The sequence below is a fragment of the Camelus dromedarius genome, chromosome 24, assembly GCF_036321535.1.
Source record: "Camelus dromedarius isolate mCamDro1 chromosome 24, mCamDro1.pat, whole genome shotgun sequence".
In the NCBI taxonomy this organism is placed as follows: domain Eukaryota; kingdom Metazoa; phylum Chordata; class Mammalia; order Artiodactyla; family Camelidae; genus Camelus; species Camelus dromedarius.
The window spans coordinates 23,398,108-23,415,915 of NC_087459.1; the positions used below are offsets into that span (position 1 = coordinate 23,398,108).

Consider the following 17,808-nt stretch of genomic DNA (forward strand, 5'->3'; position numbering starts at 1 on the left):
AGTATACCAATCAGGGTTCAGCCTGAGAAGCAGAACCACCGGAAGAGATAGCTGGAGATGGAGATGCATGGATAGACAGATATCCGGCTTGTTACAGACATTCTACTCCACACAACTGTGGGAGCTGGATAAGTAGTCTCTGGAAGGCTGCTGTCTTCACCTCTGATCCTGGAGCTCGGATTCCACTGGGCAGATGGTCAGGAAGCTGAGATGCTGGTTATAAGGTGGACAGACAAGAACAAGCAAGCGGGAGCCTGGGAGGACGAAGGAAACTTGTCAAAGTGTCTCCTTGCCTCTGGCCTTGGTGGTCTGGGGAGTCCTGCCATAGTCAAGGCCCTGAATCATGGAGCTCAACATACACACCAGGCCCAGGAGTTGGAGCAGCTCAAGAAGCTCTCGGGAAAGCTGGAGCAGATGGAGAGCAGCCAAGAAGCAGAGGCGGCCGAGGAGTGAAAATGTGCATGAGCTACAAAATGGCTGCCACGCCACCTCCATCGCCCATATCTCCCCTAGGAATCTCTCTCATGGTCCACTCTACTGGAAAACACACAGGGAAGGGAATTCGAAGATGAGCAGCTCAGCCAGGCCAAGCTGACGCACTCCCCAGCGACCACACCCCACTTCATCTCAGCCGGGTCTGCTGGAAGGCCCCATCGGGCAGGCTCTCGTCAGGGACTCCGAGCTGCCTCCTGCCCAAGTGCGCTGGCTTGGTACAGAGCTGGGGGACCACACTCAAAGGAGAGAGGTGACTGCCAGCCCGCGATTGGAAGTCTGTTTGCTTTATGATCTTCACAGGCAGGCTGCAAAGGCTCCTCGCTCTTGAACTCTATGCTGACCAGGCTGCAGTGAAAGGGCTTGTTCAGGAAAATCTCCGTTGGGTTTTGCAAGCACAGACCTCAGCGGGGTAGGTGCCGGCCACTTCTGCGATGATGAGAGACAAAGGCCTTGACATCAGATACCGCTGGCTTCACTGATGGGCCACCTTGGGTGAGCGGGGACAGCTGTGCCAGCTGCAGGCACCATGCCACCCATGGTGCTGGCATTTGGGGCATCAAAGTAACATGAGAGACATCATATGGGAGCAGGAGAGGAAAGCAGAAGGCATCGTGCTGGTAGCCAAGAGAACTGACAGCACGATCCTGCCAGGACCGTGTGGGAATCCTCTGAGGGGTTCACAAGAGCCACAGACCTGGCACTACCCCTGGGACCGAGTTTAACCATCAGCCCAGGTGTTAGCATGGCCTAGAAAACATGAGTTCAAGTCATCAAAGGATCAAAGCACCCTGGTAGCAGAAGCACCCTCTCCAAGGGCAGGCCTGCTATGGTTGAGAAGGGGTTTACTTCAAAGGAGCAAGAACATGGCTCTGTCAGCGTCGCAGAAGACATGACATATCTCACAAAAGCACATCTGGTGTAATGTTTCCACGTTCTAGAAAAATGGCTGGAGTGGCCATAAAGCGGACCCTGCATCTTGAGAACAGCAGAGCGGTCCTTGACCCCGACACCGCGAGCAGGTCTTCAAGCCCTGGACGTTCAAATGCAATCGTGTTATTCATCTGAGCACGATGCCGTGTTTGCAAGCATAATCTTCGATTATATAACCTCTGGACATTTCTACAGACATTTAAGCAGCTTTCCATTTGCAAATGAATGAGTTCCAGCAAGAGGGAAAAAAAAACTTCTCCTGTAAGAGGGAATTAGGGAGACTTCTTTCTCAATGACCAGCTGAAAAGAAAAGGTCCGTGCTGTTTATCACTCACGAGTTCTCTTGCCTGCATCAATTAACAACCTGAGTGTCACTGGAAGCCACGCTGAGCTGTAATCAAGGCAGCTCTGTCAGCCTGTTACAGCCACCTTTCTGTGGCTTCCACCAAGAAGCTGTTAAGACAGAGCCCACCTGCAGCCAGCTGTGTTGAGAAACACAGTGAAAAACTGGGTGGGGAAAAAAAAATCAACTCTGTTTTTAACTTGACTTGGAATACTTTTTGAAATTCAAGTATAGAGATTGAGTCAGTGGTACATAAGGTCACCTTGGGCTGTGCAAAGCCCTGTTCTAAAGCCACTGGTCTTGAACTTAACTGTGAGAGATGATTTCTGGTCTACGGACAAGAGCCTATCATTATGCTGTTCTTCCAAAACCTGCCTAATCAGAGTGGGCAACACAGAGGAGCTGGGAGCCAGGAAGACTTGTCTGATGGTCACAGTGGGTACTTCACACACACACACACAAACGCAGAAATGCAAGGGGATTTGACCTCTAAGATAGCTCTGGTTTTTCCATTTCTCCTTTTGAGCAGGCGGGGTTCTGAGTTACAATCTATAGAACTGATCCTAGCAAGTTTAGCAGAACAGGGATTTAGTAAAGGGTGCATGAACCCAGCTGCCACTTTGTCCACATGGGAACAAGATACCGCAACAAAGAAAAGCACCACTTCTGCCTTTCTGAGGCTTCTCCTCTCTTCACCAAAATGGATTTGCCGTGACACTCCCTCTTATCACTGTAGGTGAGTCTGACTGAAGAAACTGGTTTGCAGACTGGCCGTAGCTGCAAGGGAGATGGGAAAGCAAGTTTCCACTTTGAGCTTAGAAAGGAGAGATTCTTGGTGAACACTCCCCCAGACATAAGGAGGGTGGTCCCAGGTGTGAGGCAGCTACCAAGCAGGGTGACAGATGACAGCAGGACCCCCAGTGGGTCCTTTTTTTTCCTGGCACTTACCACACTGTGTTTAGAAGAGGCAAAAACATCAGCTGTAGATTTATTTAAAACTCCAACTTCCAGGGTATGTACTGAAATTGAATGACTTCAGCTGCAAATCCTATAGCCTCTAAATGTTCAGAGCCAAGTGCAAGCAGGCACAGCAAACACCTCCGTGAATGGTGTCAATAGATTCTCGGGAAGTGAAGAACTCTGCTATTGTATCTGGTTTGATGTGTTCATTATGGTCAGAAACTACACCAGTTCAGGTCTGAAAGATTTTTAGACATGAATTTGAAATGCTACAGGTTTTTCTAACAGGGTCAGAGTGGATACTTGAGAGGGTTGACAATGGTACAAGGGAGGCCAGGACCCCAGTTCCCTACCTGGCACTGTCAGTGACCTGTGCTCCAACCATCAAAGTTCTGTGGTTCTAGTACAAAATGGAAGGATTAAAACACATCAGTTATTTTCAAACTTTGTTGAGCAGCAAGAGAAATAGCTGAAATACTGAGTCCCACATCAACACAAGAGTAGAGGAAAGGGGGGCGATGTGATGGGTGGCACCTGGAGCACCCCTGGGGATGGGTCCCACTATAGCCCATTGGGGTTTCTTTATTCCACCCTGTGGGATTTGAAGGACATCATCTGAAAACCAGTCCCTTTCCTGATTTTCTGTGGTTCCTTCTGGGGCTCTGATTCAATGGATCTCAGACTCTCACCCTAGACACAAGCTTCTCAGCTCAGTACTCTTGACATCTCAGGCTGCATGATTCTGTGTCATGGGTCCCTCCTTAGCAGCATCCCTGCCCTCTACCAACGAGATGCTAGCAGCACCCCTAGCTATGAGGATCCAAAATGTCACCATGTATTGATTGACAAAGGTCCCCCAAAGGACAAAGTCCTCCCCTACCCCCTTAAGAGCCACAGTCCTAGATTAATTCAAAATTCTATTAAATGCCACACTCCATTTCTTCAGCATTCTCATCAACCTATGTTTTTTCCTCATTCATTAAAAAAATATACAATCTCCTTTTAGGCCAGCGATAAGGCACTTACTTGTGCTATCCAGGGGATTTGTGAGCAAGCATTTATATCCTATTGGCACGCTCCATGAGTTTTGTTCATTGAAACCCACACATCTTTTCATTTAATTGTCCTTTTTGCTGTTTGTCTCTCTCCAGCAGCTAAGAGGCTTGGACAATACAAAGCCCATCACAGCTAACACCTTATACCTTTGTGTTCCTGCACCTAAGAGCTGAAACACTAACCTCCAACGAGAGCAACCATCTTTTCACTCAGAATACCATTCAGTATTTTCTTCCATCGAACAGAGATCCCATCAGTCAACCGAATCACTGGTTCCCAACCCGCACAGCCCACCAAGTGAAATTTCGGACCAACCAGGAACACAAAGGAAACTGAAGACGTTGGATAAATGTGATGGTGATGATGATGATGATGATAATTAATTATTATTATTAATAGTAATAGTATCACAGCTAAGACTTACATAGCAAACTATACTATGAATCAGACGCTTTATATATATTCTGAGCACTTCAGACTAAATAACATATCCCAATACTGTCAGGAAGACTTGTCTGACCGTGGGAGCAGGTAGGAGATTCATGGAGTCCCCTTCAGTGGCGTGCTGGGTGTGGTCCAGCCGAGCCTCTGGGCAGTGTGTGCCTTTGGCTGACTTTCTGTCGAGGAAGCTATTTTACAACTCTGTAGCCACCTCTTGCGGCTGCTGTGACAGATTTCCACACACTGGGTGGCCTAAAAACAAATGAAATTTGTTCTCTCTCAGTTCACTTTCCAGGCGAGACTCTGTTCTTGCTTCTTCCAGTATCTGGTGGCTGCCAGCAGCCCTTGGCTGGTGGTCGTTACCACTCCACTCTCTGCCTCTGCGGTCACATTGCTCCCTTGTGTGTATGTGTACACGTGTGTGTGTGTGTGTGTGCGCGCGTGTGTGTGTGCACGCACTCACGCACTCACGCCAAGTCTCTCTTCGTTTCCTTCTGGGATACCTGTGGTTCCATTTAGGGCCCACCAGGATGATCAGGGAAATCTTTTCTTCTCGAAACCTTTAAAGTAGTCATACCTGCAAAAGTCATTTTTGCCACGTAACAGCCACAGGGTCAAGGGATGAGGACGTGGATGTCTTTGGGGAAGGGGGCACTGGCCAGTCATCCCCTGCAGAGGTGGCTGCCACATTCTAGAAAACTGAGAACAGTACAGAGGCCACCTGTAATGAATTTTTTTTTCTAGCAGAGAATATAAATCTCTGTAAATCAAACTTTCATTTGAACTGGACTTGACATCTCATTGATTCTTCCATGAATTAGTAACTTGAATAAAATGTTATGTTTTCAATTTATGTTCACTTGTAAGACATGATTTCACCTGTTTGAAAATTGCACTTTTGTGATATTAACTCATAAATCTGCACAGTGAGCCCACGACATAGGTGGTGTTATTTCCCCCATTTTAAAGACTCTGAAATCCCAGAGAGGTTAGGAGACTTGTCCAAGGTCACACAGCTAGGAAAGATGGTCCGGCTCGAGCGCCCACTGTACTGTCCTGTCGTAACATTGATGACTGGACTAAGAGACCTGTAAGGTCCTATTAAGCTGGCTTTGCCAGGAATCCGTAATAGCTGGGAGTTCGCTTTGGGAGTTCAGTAAGTATCTTTCACGACAACCCACATGAAAAATGAAGTACAGATCAGGCTCCCTGAGGGTAGACACACTGATCCACCCGGTGGAGGAGTGTTGGGTTAGTTTTCTCCTAGCTCAGAAAGCAATCATAAAATTCAAATATTAGGATGGAGCTAACACGTATTTGCCAACTGAAAAATAAACACCTGTGATGGGAAAGCATTGTGGGTTATTTATAATCCCCAACTGCAAAGGATGCAGCTCTAGAGGGGTCCTTTGTTTGCTCAAAGAGATGACGGGCTTGAGAAGACCAGACTGGAAAAGCTGCACAGTAATGTGCTTAGCTGCCTGAACATAAGAGAAGCGCAGAAAGATACCGAGGCAGGAGGGGGAGGTAACTGGGAGCCAATGAGGAAACCGAAGGGTAGAATCAGGTGTTTAACAGCAATTATGTCAAGTTTTAATGTGGCATGTGACATGACCTTCTCTGCTACCTCTCGTGTTAATTGCCTGTGAAATCTATTTTACACAAAACACGCTGTGCGGAGCCAAATTTGGTTTTGGAGGATCTAGCGCGGAGCTCTGCTTGTAGAAGGATGCAGGGGTAAGGGGGGCCCAGTCACGTTGGGGTTACACGTTATTGTATTTTGAAACTACACGTCTGCTTTTCAAAATGTCTAATGGATTAACGGTGGTGTAGGGAATCTGAATGGCAGGATTTCAGGACAGGACTGCAACTCAAATTTCATGCATTTACATGAAAACAAGTTTTAAAAAAAGGAAACAGGGAGAACAAATGACCTTTTGGTATAAGAAAAAGATACCAACCCACGTATTATTCAATATGCAAAACACACACCCTCACTCTCTGAAATACAAGAATCAGACAGATGACTCCGTTTGTGATTCTCCGTCACTTGTTTTCAGAAGGTCAGGGTCCCCTGGGCATCTTTCAATTGAACAAGCTCTCCAGTCTGTTCGTTCTCTGGTCCCTTTTAAATCCCTGCCCAGGTTGTGCTGTTTACATCAGCTCCCTGCTTCTGCTTGGATCAGTCTTTCCATTTCTAAATACCAGCAGCTTAAAAAGAGTTTTTCCTCCTGGAATCTGGATCTGAACAACCAGAGAGAGACCTACAGATACTGCAGATGGCAACACTGGGAAGCGGACGTACCAGAGCCAAGGGACTTTCCATCCCAAGCGCTCCCTTCAACTTGACTTCCACTGGCTTCTGGGACGCCAGAACCTTCGTTTCTGTGGTTTCTCTATCCCTCCTCCCTCCAGCAACACTGACCTCCAAGGACTCCCGGAAACTGTGATTTTCTTTTTCCTCCCCTGCCCAGAACCTTCACTGACCATTCCATGAGGTAGGACAGCCTCCCTTCTCTCCCGCTCTTTTGCCTATTGAACGCCTACATATTTCATATCTCCGTGGTATCTCTACTCCCACTGTGGGGGCACCTTCCCCATCACCTTGTCACCTCACTGTGCTCTTTACAGGCGAGGCACTTATCTCAGTTTGCAGTCATGAGTTCATTCCTGCGACGATGTGCTAAATGCCTGTCTACCCCACCTGTCTCTTCTGAGCTCCTGAAGAGGCAGGAACTTCTATGCTGGCTTCTGACTATGACCCTGAAGCCAGCAGATAAGAGGAGCTCAATGCATTTTTACTGAACAAATGAGTGAGACATTACAGGATGGATGAATGAAAGGAGGAGAGCAGCGGCAGGTGGAGAACCCAAAGCTCACCCTGCAAGGACAGATACTACAAAAGCCTAGGTCAAGAGCACAGGCCAGTGCGAGTTCACAGGAGTCCATCGATTATATCAAGATTGCCCCCAGAACTCACCCGCACTCTCCCCAACATGTCATAAAATCCAGACCCGAGGTCTGGCCGGTGCAGAAGCTCTCAGCCAGGACCCCGGTGCAGCTCTGCCAGTCTGTGTAGACATTAGCCTGTGTGCCTTGGCGCTGAGACCCCTCGGTCCCCATCACAGCTGTCATCCATGTCTGTATTTCGACTTCAGGCTCCCCCACAGACTTAGCGCTTTCTTAGGCTTCTTGTGTTCCCCGTTGCCTAGGAAGGGAACCCTTTGTGCGAGCCTCAGGCCCCCGAAGCCCCAAACCTTCCTCCCATCACTACGCTGGTAGCTCACCGGGCTGAGTCCTGCCGTGAGGAGGGGGTCAGATAAATGGGATTCAAGTGCATAAGTTACATTAAAGGCCATTTCTTTATTCGAGCACACATCTCTTACGTAAAACGAGGTGTTTCTGTACTTTGGATAAAAAACAGGGGTCCTTGCTTTTGTGTTTCTCTACTGAGGTCCACTATCTTCCAGGCATGTCTGTGTCCCTCATGGCCCCCAATTACCCCAACTGTTGTAAAAGAGTAATGCTTTTGTTACAATTGGCATTTACTCAATCTCACGTGGGTCTTCTGTGAATAAGAGCCTATTTAGAGGACAGAGCTGGGCCTCCTGCTCTGTAACATAGCCCAGCTGACGTGTAAACGGCTCTAAGACATGCTGCCAGGCCCACCCCAGGCCCTTTCCAACCAGACAGCTGTCCCTGGGATGGAAAAGGACAGCGTTCCGACTTCTTTATAGATAGATCCTGGAGCCATCACTGCTGTCCGCCCAAGAACTATGTAGAGACGTAACTGAAAGAGGGGTTAGGCTTAAGGAAGAGAGAAAGCAGGTGCTCATGCTCTTACTGAGCCGCTGGGTGAGAGGAGGAAGCTGTTCGGGAACCTCATTCGCACCAACGCTGGGCGCTGGTAGCTTAGACGCAGTAGGAGGAGAGGGAGCTGGGAGGGAACACTCCATCCCATTCGTCTGTGTCTACCGTGCAGTCACCTGGGGAGATGAAAGCTAGCAAACCTCACGTATGAAGAAGGAGATTTGGCAGACTCTCAAGAGAGCGAGCTGAGAAGGTTAAATTAAGTTTTCTTAAAGCTTTTCTTCTTGACCTTGTGTTGTAAGCAAAGTGTGTTCAGGAGGCTGGAGATGAGAGCAGGGAAGGGAAACGATCAGGAGAGAAAGCCGTCTCCTCTGTCTCTCCCATCAGTCCCCCAGCCCAGGGCCCTAGGGGCCCTGCTGCCATCCGTGGACCTGACGGGAGTCAGAGGTGAGAAACATGGAAGGACTGCCAAGGAGCGTTCTAACCCCTGCCCTCGTCTTTGCACAGGAGGCAGGAAAGAAAGATCATTTTCCCAGCAAATCCTTGTGGTCTGAAGGTTATGCTAGGGGAGGAGGAATGGAGGGTCAATAAGATAGCTTCTTTCTGTTTCAGGGGTATCTCCCAAGACAGCCTCCACCCCACCAATGCTTAGAGATTAGGTCCATCTTGGGCCTGGAGGGCAAGGGCGGTAGGCAGGTCCCTTGACCAAGACTCTCTCCTTGAGCAGACTCTAGTCGTGCTCCTCCAAGCCTTCTTCTCCACCAGGCCTTGGCTGTGGCCTTCTGTGTCCATCCTTGCTGAGGCCAGTTTTGGCAAGGATGCTGGGAAGTCCATGTAGAAAGAATGACCCACCCTTCATGTCTCATCAAGTTCCTCATCCCCCACCCTCAATGTCCTTGGCCTGCCTTCAGCTAGAATCCTGTTAGCTGGGTTTAGAATCCTCCCACCCTTGAGGTTCCTCTCAGTAATCTTCCATCTGCTGACCCTGTCACCCTGCTCCCTGGCTATAAATCCCCACTGTCCTTACTGTATTTGGAGTCAAGCTCTATCTCTCTCCCCTATTATGACCCCTATTGCAGTAGTCTTAAATAAAGCCTTCCTTACCATTAAATAGAGGTTATAAAAATGTTGAGCACCCGTTGAGTGGAGGGGGTGAACGGCTGGGGTAGGGACCGATCTGCTCCCCTACAGGATTACCATGGGGGAGAACTCTGCCCTGGTCCCCATGCTTCCCCGACAGGGAAAGGCTGCATGGAAGCTGGGCAGCAGGGAGAATCCTCTGAGATCTACTGGGGATCTGCCACCCTGAGCAGCTCCTAGCCCCCCCATCACTGAGCACAAGGGTCTGCCATGCTTTCCCAGGACTTCTGTGTCCTTGACGATGGAGGTGGGAACAGGGGAGCTGAATACCGGCATTCCTGGACTAATTAGGTCTAGCTAATTAGGCCCGTTTTCAGTTGATTCCCAAACTAAAGACACGTGTCATTTCTTATCCCAGAGGGTCAGGCAGTAAGGTGATAGCAGTTGCATAGTAGAGAACTGTGTCCCACTGGGGCATCTGTGGGACAGAGAGCTCAGACAAAGGGCTCGCTGGGAATGACGCTCCAGGACAGGATGGCAAAAGGCAGAGAACCAGGCAGGGTGGGCAGGAGGCCTGGCCAGGCAGCCGAGCTCCAGGGAGGCAGCAGCGGCATCAGGTGGTCCTTCGGGAAGCGCTCACTCCCTCCTGCGGGTATGTTAATGGAGGTCCCGTTTCTGACTTTGTATGTTAATATACATGATGTACGTCCATGCCCCACTGAGCAAAAAGGACAATGAATTAATCCACACATGAAAGAAGTCCACAGCCCTCAGCAATCACTGTCCAAATACTTCTTCTAAAGCTTTTTGGATGAAGGACTGCTTTATTCTACTTCTAAGAAATCCTATTGTCACCTCCCTGTTTTGAATACTTACCACAGGAGTCATTAAATATTTGGTTTCTTAATGAGAAGAGAGAGCAGCAGGTCAACAATTTATTTCAACACCTCCTGCTTAAGAAAAATGAAAGGCCCATTCCTGCATTCTGTCTCCATTTTTCACTCAAGTTGTTTTTTTAAGTGTTTGTCTGATGTCCAGCAGACAGTATTTCCTAGGCTCCCCGTGAAGTCTGGATTTGGTCTTCCCTTAACAAGTCTATGGTGCCATCTATAAGACCTAGGGATACAAGACGGTGATATTCTAGCCAATATATTTCCATCACGAGCATGAGAAAGTGAAACCGAGCAGGACCTTGCAGGGCCCTCCTGGGTACAAAAGCTTTTCTGTGTCCTCAGTTTGTAGGAAGACGGTTTCAGCCTCCTAGACCTGCCCCGAGTTCCAAAGGGCAGATTCAAACAGACACTCATCAGGGAAGGGAGGGGATGCAGAAACAAGGGAGGAAGAGTCAAGAAACAATAGCGCCACCTTGAGGCAGGGTCCTGGTTCCTCCTCGAGGGATAAAAATAACAATATATGTTTGAGCTCTTCTGCAGGAACCAAGGCCCCCACCCAGGTGGAGGATGGTAACTTCAGGTTGAGCATGAGATTCCTGGAGCACCACCCAGTTCCTCACCACCAGCCACCCGTCAGGTAACAGACAAACAGCTGACAAGTCCTGGGGCCAAGGTTTGATCCAGGTCTACTTGGATTTAAAAGTCTGACGTGTCCTCTTAGGCAAACAGGACTATCTCGTAAAGAGCAGTCATGGCTGGCCCGGTGGTGTCTGCCCAGCGGGCCCTGAGGTTCCAGGTGGGACGCCCTTCCCCAACCCGGGCTGGGGCACAGGGACCGTAAGCATGAGAGACAGCTGTCTTCTCTGGGAGTGAGAACTCTCATTTGTCCCCTGGGGTCCCGTACGGTGCCCGATTCATAGTGATGTTCAAGAAATGTTTGCTGAATGAGCAAACGAGAAGGTGAACAAAGACTGATTAAAATGCAAAAAACCCCTGCAAAACCTGAAAAGTATTAACACTCATGGGACGTAGTAAGTTATTATATAATCTTTTTGAACTGCAGTATGAAGGGGTTGGTAAGATATTAGCAAGTCATCCACCCAACACGGCCCAGATAGAAGATGCTCTTTCAAGACAGTTGTGAGCCAATCAGTGTGTCTGCTGACGTGGACAAAAGGAGCCTGATGGAGGCACTCAGTGCCCAGCGAGGGCCTGAGGAAGGGGAGAAGGTGCTGCTGAAAGGCGTGAAATGGTCCAAAGGAGAAGAACGGGAGAGCACCCTCCCACGTCACCCACCCCCCAGCCCTCCCACATCCGCCCTTCCATGCTGTCCCACATGGAAAGCATAAATATTAAAGACTGTCCACAGTGAGTATTTTGGAATCAAGTCTGATGATTATCCAAGCTAGACAAAAAATATGCGCATATAATTATGAATAATGTTCAAAATGAAGTCTGGTTCGCAACTTCCCCCGACCCAGGCAGCCACTCTTGACTTGAATTCATGCAAGAAGTTGTATTTACTATGTTTCAGGCTGGGGACTATAGCCTAGAAAGATAACACTAAACAAGGTTAGCATGACTCTAATCCTCCCAGAGTTCACAGTCCAGGACTCACCGAACCACCAGTGAGAACAGAAAAAATGATGTCTGGGCAGGTAAGGATGCTAAGAGTGACAGAGAATCTAGGGCCAGGATGTAGGCACAATTAACCATGCTTTAAGGGCATATGGAGCAAAGCTGAGAAAAAGCTACCCAGGATTCAGCAGAGCAAAAACTCTGACTATACTTCATGAAACAGAACTTGTCAGAAAAAAAAAAGCAACGTGATTTATGCTCGCTCCAGAGCCCCTGGGCCTGTACCCGCTGGAGATTCCCATCCCCATGACAGACTGAGCCTGGAAGTGGACAGAGGGCCACCCCTGCTCAGCTGACCTTGCCCTGCTCCTCAGGGACAAACCAGAAGCAAATACCACCGAGTAAAAACTGTTTGTTTTTTTTTTTCCCAATGAACAACACAATGATAACACGACTTCTTTTCCAATAACCATTGGAAAAATTGATCATAAAACCTTAATAATTAAAGTCACCACAACGCAGTTCAAGCAAGAAATTAAGAATATAGGCTTATAAACAACAAGGTCCTACTTGCTGTACAGCACAGGGAACTATATTCAGTACCTTGTAACAGCCTACAATGAAAAAGAGTATGAAAAGGAATACATATCGTGTGTAACTGAATCACTATGCTGTATGCTAGAAACTAACACAACATTGTAAACCGACTACATGTCAATTAAAAAAAAAATAAAGGCTTAACATTTTAAAAAACTAATGATTGGGTTGTAAAATATATTTCTAAATAATTCTTAGATTAAAGAGGAATTAAGAACTGAAATTTTGCACTATTTACAAAATCAGGACAACTCTAACACTACATCTAAAAACTTATGAGCTGTAGGAAGATCTGACTCAAGAGGAAAACATATCACATTAAATGCTTTTGCTATTAAGCAGGGAACTGATTTTTTTCAACTCAAAAGTGTAGAAAGCAAGAAACCAAGGGCAAAAGGGGAAGAGACAAAACAAACTGTAGAATTCACATACAGGGGAGGAGAACTGATAAATAAGGAGTTGGTTCTTTGAAAAGACCAACTAAACAGATTTAAAATTAAATCTAATTTTAAAAGGAGAGGGAGGAAAAAAAAACATAGAAATGCCATTAGGACTGAGAAAAGGGCTTTGACCACAAACAAAAAGAAGCTTTTAAGTGTTTTAAGGACAAGTGAACGGCAGAAATGTCACTGCAGAAAGCTTTCGGAGACAGAGCAGAAAACTGATATAGATTATGCATTGAAAATCCTGGAAAAGCCATCAAGAATGACTATCCAACAAGGCACTGAACCCAGACTGTCCTGCAAGTGCCTTCTGTCAGTTTTTTGAGGACTAGAAAATGCCATGAAATCTGAAGTAGCCCCGAATATAAAAGAAAATGGAAAAGCTTGTAATTTTCTCCAGGCATGTATAATGTTCATGATAAAAGCAGTAAAACCATCACACACACCTTGGAAACATTACGCTAAGTGAAAGAAGCCAGTCACCAAAATAACACCTTCTTCCATTTACATGTAATGTCCAGAAGAGGTAAATCTACAGAGACAGAAAGATTAGTAGATTAAGGACTGTGGGGGTCGGGGAAACGAGTAACAGATTTCTTTTTAGGGGATGAGTTTATACTAAAGTCATGGTGATGGGAGTGATGGTTGTGCAACTTAGTCAATACACCAAAAAGCATTTAAATGTACACTTGCAGTGGATAAAATAAATGTGAATTATAGCTCGATAAGGCTGTTATTAAAAAAAAGACAACGCACACTCACAAAAGAGAAGACTACACACAAGTTTCACTAATCAATCGAGGGCTGAAATTTTAACTAAAATACTAGCAACTAGCACACTAGGACCAAGTAGAGTTTATTTCAGGAATACAAATATGGACCTATTTCAGATCATTGATTAGTATAATTCAAAATATTAATAAACCAAGAGAAAAAACATACACTTGCCTTAATAAATGCCAAAAAGCCATGTGAAAACATTCACTATGTATTCCCAAGAAAAACTCCTACTAAATTAGAAAGAAAATTTACCTCCCTGGATGCCTCTTTAAAACAAATATCTAATATTAGGCATAATGGTGAAACACTCTAAGGATTTCATTAAGTCAGGAAAGAAAGATCTGTTGTCACCATTTATATTCAATATTGCTCTGTGAATCTCAGTTGAGGCAATAAAAAAGTTAAATACAATGAAAAGAAAGAAAGAGGCAACATTATGTTTATTATTCATAATGTGATGCTCCTTGAAAAATAAAATGATGCACTTTGAAAAATAAAAACAAGAAAATCAGCAAAAATTATCTGAATTTGCAAAGACTTCAGAAATGTTGTCAGTTGTTATTTCTAATGAAGCAGGGCAGAGACACTGAAAAGTGTGCAACTCTCAAGTGTTCAGCTTGTCAATTTTCACAAGTGGAACACACTGATTTAACCCTTATCCAAGTCAAGAAACAGAAGATGACTGATCTCCCAGGATGCCTCTGCGTGCTCTCCCAGGCATGACCCTCTTGCTCAAAGGTAATCACTATCCTGAGTTCCAACACTGTAGACTAGTTGTGCCTGACTGTGAAGTTTATATAAAAAGAATGAAATTGTATATACACTCTTTGGGATCTTGACCCTCTGATTTAATGTGATATCTGAGAGATGTACATGCCTTTTGTTTTGAAAAAGAAAACAGTATTAATATCCTCAGATAATCAGAGAATATATTGCGTTCATAAAACAAGAACTGAGTGCTGTAACAAAACATCAGGTAGAGAACCAAGAAGAACTCTTGAAAATTGAAATTCAAAAGCAGAAAAAGAAACTTTAGAAAACAAAGTTAAGGCAATTTCCCACAAAGTACAGTCAAAACACACACACACACACACACACACACACACAAGAAAAATAAGAAGTTAAAGATAAGAAAATCAGAGACCCAGCCCAGGAGGTTCAACACCCAAATAAAAGGAGTTCCAAACCATGGAGAACACACACGCACACACACAAACACACACACACACACACACAAACACACACACACACACACACACACCAAGAAAGAATATTAACAATGAACATGAGTTTCCATTGTAAAGTTCTACCGAGGATTCAGCACCATGGATAAAAAGTAAATCTCTCCCAAAGCACATGGCCATGAAATTTCAGAACACCTGGGATAAAAAGGATTTCTAAAGAGATAAAGATAAGCTACTTTCAAAGAATTAGGAGTCAGTATGGCTCTGGACTTCCAAATAGCCACGTTGGAAGTGTGGAGACAATGGAACATATGAGGGAAAATCATTCCAAGTGGGAAGTGGAAATCCAGATATTTTTAGATATGCAAGGACTAAAAAATTTACTTGAGGATATGCATCACTAAAATGAGGGAGTAAGCCAAGAAAAGAAAGACACGGGATCCAGACACAGGGGATACAACACAGTAGAGAGGTCAAGGGAACCCCTGAATCTGTTCCATTGGGCAGCCAGTCTTGATGGAAAGGGCTGGAGCACTCTGGAAAGTTTTCTTCAAAAAGATGTCCTGGACAGAACACCTAATGTAGCTGAGAGGACTGAGAGAGAATTCAGAGACGACACAGAGGGTCTGGAGTTGAATTAGTGAAAAGCATATAGAGAGCAAAGTAAGCAAATAGACAAAAAGACAATGAATAAGTAAAGGAAAAACAAAAAGCTGTGCAGGAAAGGGGAAATAACCACAGTATACCACAAGGACCAGCTTTGAGTAGAGATAATAATGTAAATATTTTAAAAATGATCTAAACAAAATTACAATAAAATGGTAATGGAGGATGGGGGAAAGAATGAGAAGGTTGTGGCAATGTGGGTGTGGCAGTGGGTGAGTGAAGAGTTATTATGTCCTCTCTCATAGTAGGAAGTTAAGAAATCATGCCTAAATCTCAGAAAACAAGAAGTAAAATTGTAAGTATGCTGGCAGTAGAGTGGTAGACAAAAGGATCATTTATAAGAGTAGAAAGTGGTACCTCTAGAGAGTAAAGCCTTGTAGAATATATATTTGTGCTTTTAAACACATACATATATAATTTTTGTAAAACTACAAAATAATTTAAAACCTGTAAGAAACCAATGAAATATTAATAGTGGTTATCACTGGGTGGTGTGATTATGAGTGATTATCTAATACTCTTTTTCACTTTTAAATTTTTACAATGAATATTAAATTTACAATGCATACATAATACATTTTACAATGAATACCTAATAAAAAAGTATGTTGACAATGTGATTTTAAAATTCTCCAGTCTCCTCGTCGCTGCCTTCTTGTTCTCTGCTGGGCTGGAAGACAACATCTGGGTTCGAAGCAGGGCAGAAAATATTTCTTATTTCTTCCGCTCCTGAAAGCCCATAGACAAATTATAGAGCTCTAATTTCATGGCTGTCAGCCTCAGCTCCTCCTTACTCATATTTTTTAGGATTTGAAGTCTCTGCAATTTCAAGTTTCTTCAAGCCAATATCTCAGTTTTCCAGATGACGACAAGATTTAATTCCCCCTGCCCCCTCAACAGAGACACTGGGGATTGAACCCAGGACCTCATGCAACCCAAGCATGTGCTCTACCACTGAGCTATGCTTTCCAAGGGATTTTTTTTCTTCTGTGCATAGTTACCTTTTTTTAAAATTTCTAGAACAGATTTTGTGTTTTAACAGGTAATTGAAATAACACATCCAAACCCAACTTTTCTGTTTGAAAGTCTGCAAAATTCAGGAAGCACACAAAGAAATTGTAAAGCTACAACCTGATATGTTCTATGAGATATAATTTGACTCTTACGATACGTTCACTTTTTAAAAATTTATTTAATTTATTTTTTTAGCAACATATAGTCAATTTACAATGTTGTGTTAATTTCTGGTGTACAGCATAGTGATTTAGCTATATATATATATGTATATACACATATACATATATAGTCCTTTTCATGTTCTTTTTCATTATAGGCTATTATATTACAAGGTACTGAATATAGTTCCCTGTACTGTACAGTAGGACCTTGCTGTTTATCTATTTTATATATAGTAGTTAGCATCTTTAGCACCTGCAAATCCCAAACTCCCAATTTATCCCCCTACCAGCTGCGCATAGATACTTTTAAGAAGCTACTATAAAGTTTGGAAGAAGAGGGCATGGACGTCCCAGTCACATAAAAATGTACAATCAATGAGACCACCCTCCTTCAACACTGAGAGGCATGAGTATATCCACGTGGATACACAGAGACAAAGACTGGGGACACGGTGGTATACACAGAAGTAATAGTAACGTTTGGATTAAGAGCTATTGTCAGTTTGTTTTTCAGTATAGATGAAAGCAAACTTGCTACAAACCTTCACTGAGTGATGGCAAAATAAATGAATAGGCGAATGATGAATTGAACAAACATATAAATAAATAGACACCAAGCTACTGAATTAGGATACACTGAATTGGGATTGGAGATGAGGTCGACTTCTAACGTGAAAAGCTGTGACTTGCCAGGAGTCATTCTCAGAGCCCTTCCCACCACCTGAAACTTCAGAAATGGCTGTAACAAGAAAATGGCTCGCTCGCCAGCTGGTTCTGTCTATGAAACTGCCCACAGCTCCTAAGCACACCGCAGTCAGAAATTCAGTGTTAATAAGATACTCAAGGAACATTTCTCTCCTTTTCCCTTTAAGTTAAACTTCTTAGGAGCCTGGGGTCCATTTGAACTTCATGCTCAGAAGTCAGACTCCAAAATACTGACTTGGGTATCCTACCAAGTCTATAAAGGGCCTCCCGGGATGGTGAGTTTTACTGGGCCTCTTACACTGCCCTTTCGCAAAAGGCTTTGAAAGGGGCCACTGCTCCATTATGCACAGCTGATAGTTAATATTGTTCCTAATAGCAAAGCAAGCTAGGCACAGCCTCTCTACTGCTAGGAGGATGTGCTACCAGGGCAGTTTAACCACACAGGAGCCTGGACTTCTCGGAGAAAATGATGCTCATTGCCCCTGACTTCCTGTATGCTTGGTTGCAGAAGCTATTTTTAGAGCCTCGTTGGCAACAAAAAAAGCGAAGACTGACCTAAACCTCCAGAGAGATATTGCAAAAGTGTCAGCCCGAATTTTCCTACTTTGGAAAAGTTTGTGTAAAAACTCCTGCAGCCTTAAAAAGGATGCTGGGTTGACGAGATGAAGA

The 17,808-nt window shown here is 44.8% G+C and overlaps 1 protein-coding gene and 1 non-coding gene across 3 annotated transcripts in view; both read right to left on the reverse strand.

Moving 5' to 3' along the window:
- GALNT17 (polypeptide N-acetylgalactosaminyltransferase 17) overlaps positions 1–17,808 on the reverse strand; it is a 364,793-nt gene that overhangs the window by 133,801 nt on the left and 213,184 nt on the right. The window lies entirely within an intron of this gene.
- TRNAP-GGG (transfer RNA proline (anticodon GGG)) lies at positions 16,154–16,226 on the reverse strand. The gene has a single exon. It is a non-coding gene; the product is annotated as a tRNA-Pro (tRNA).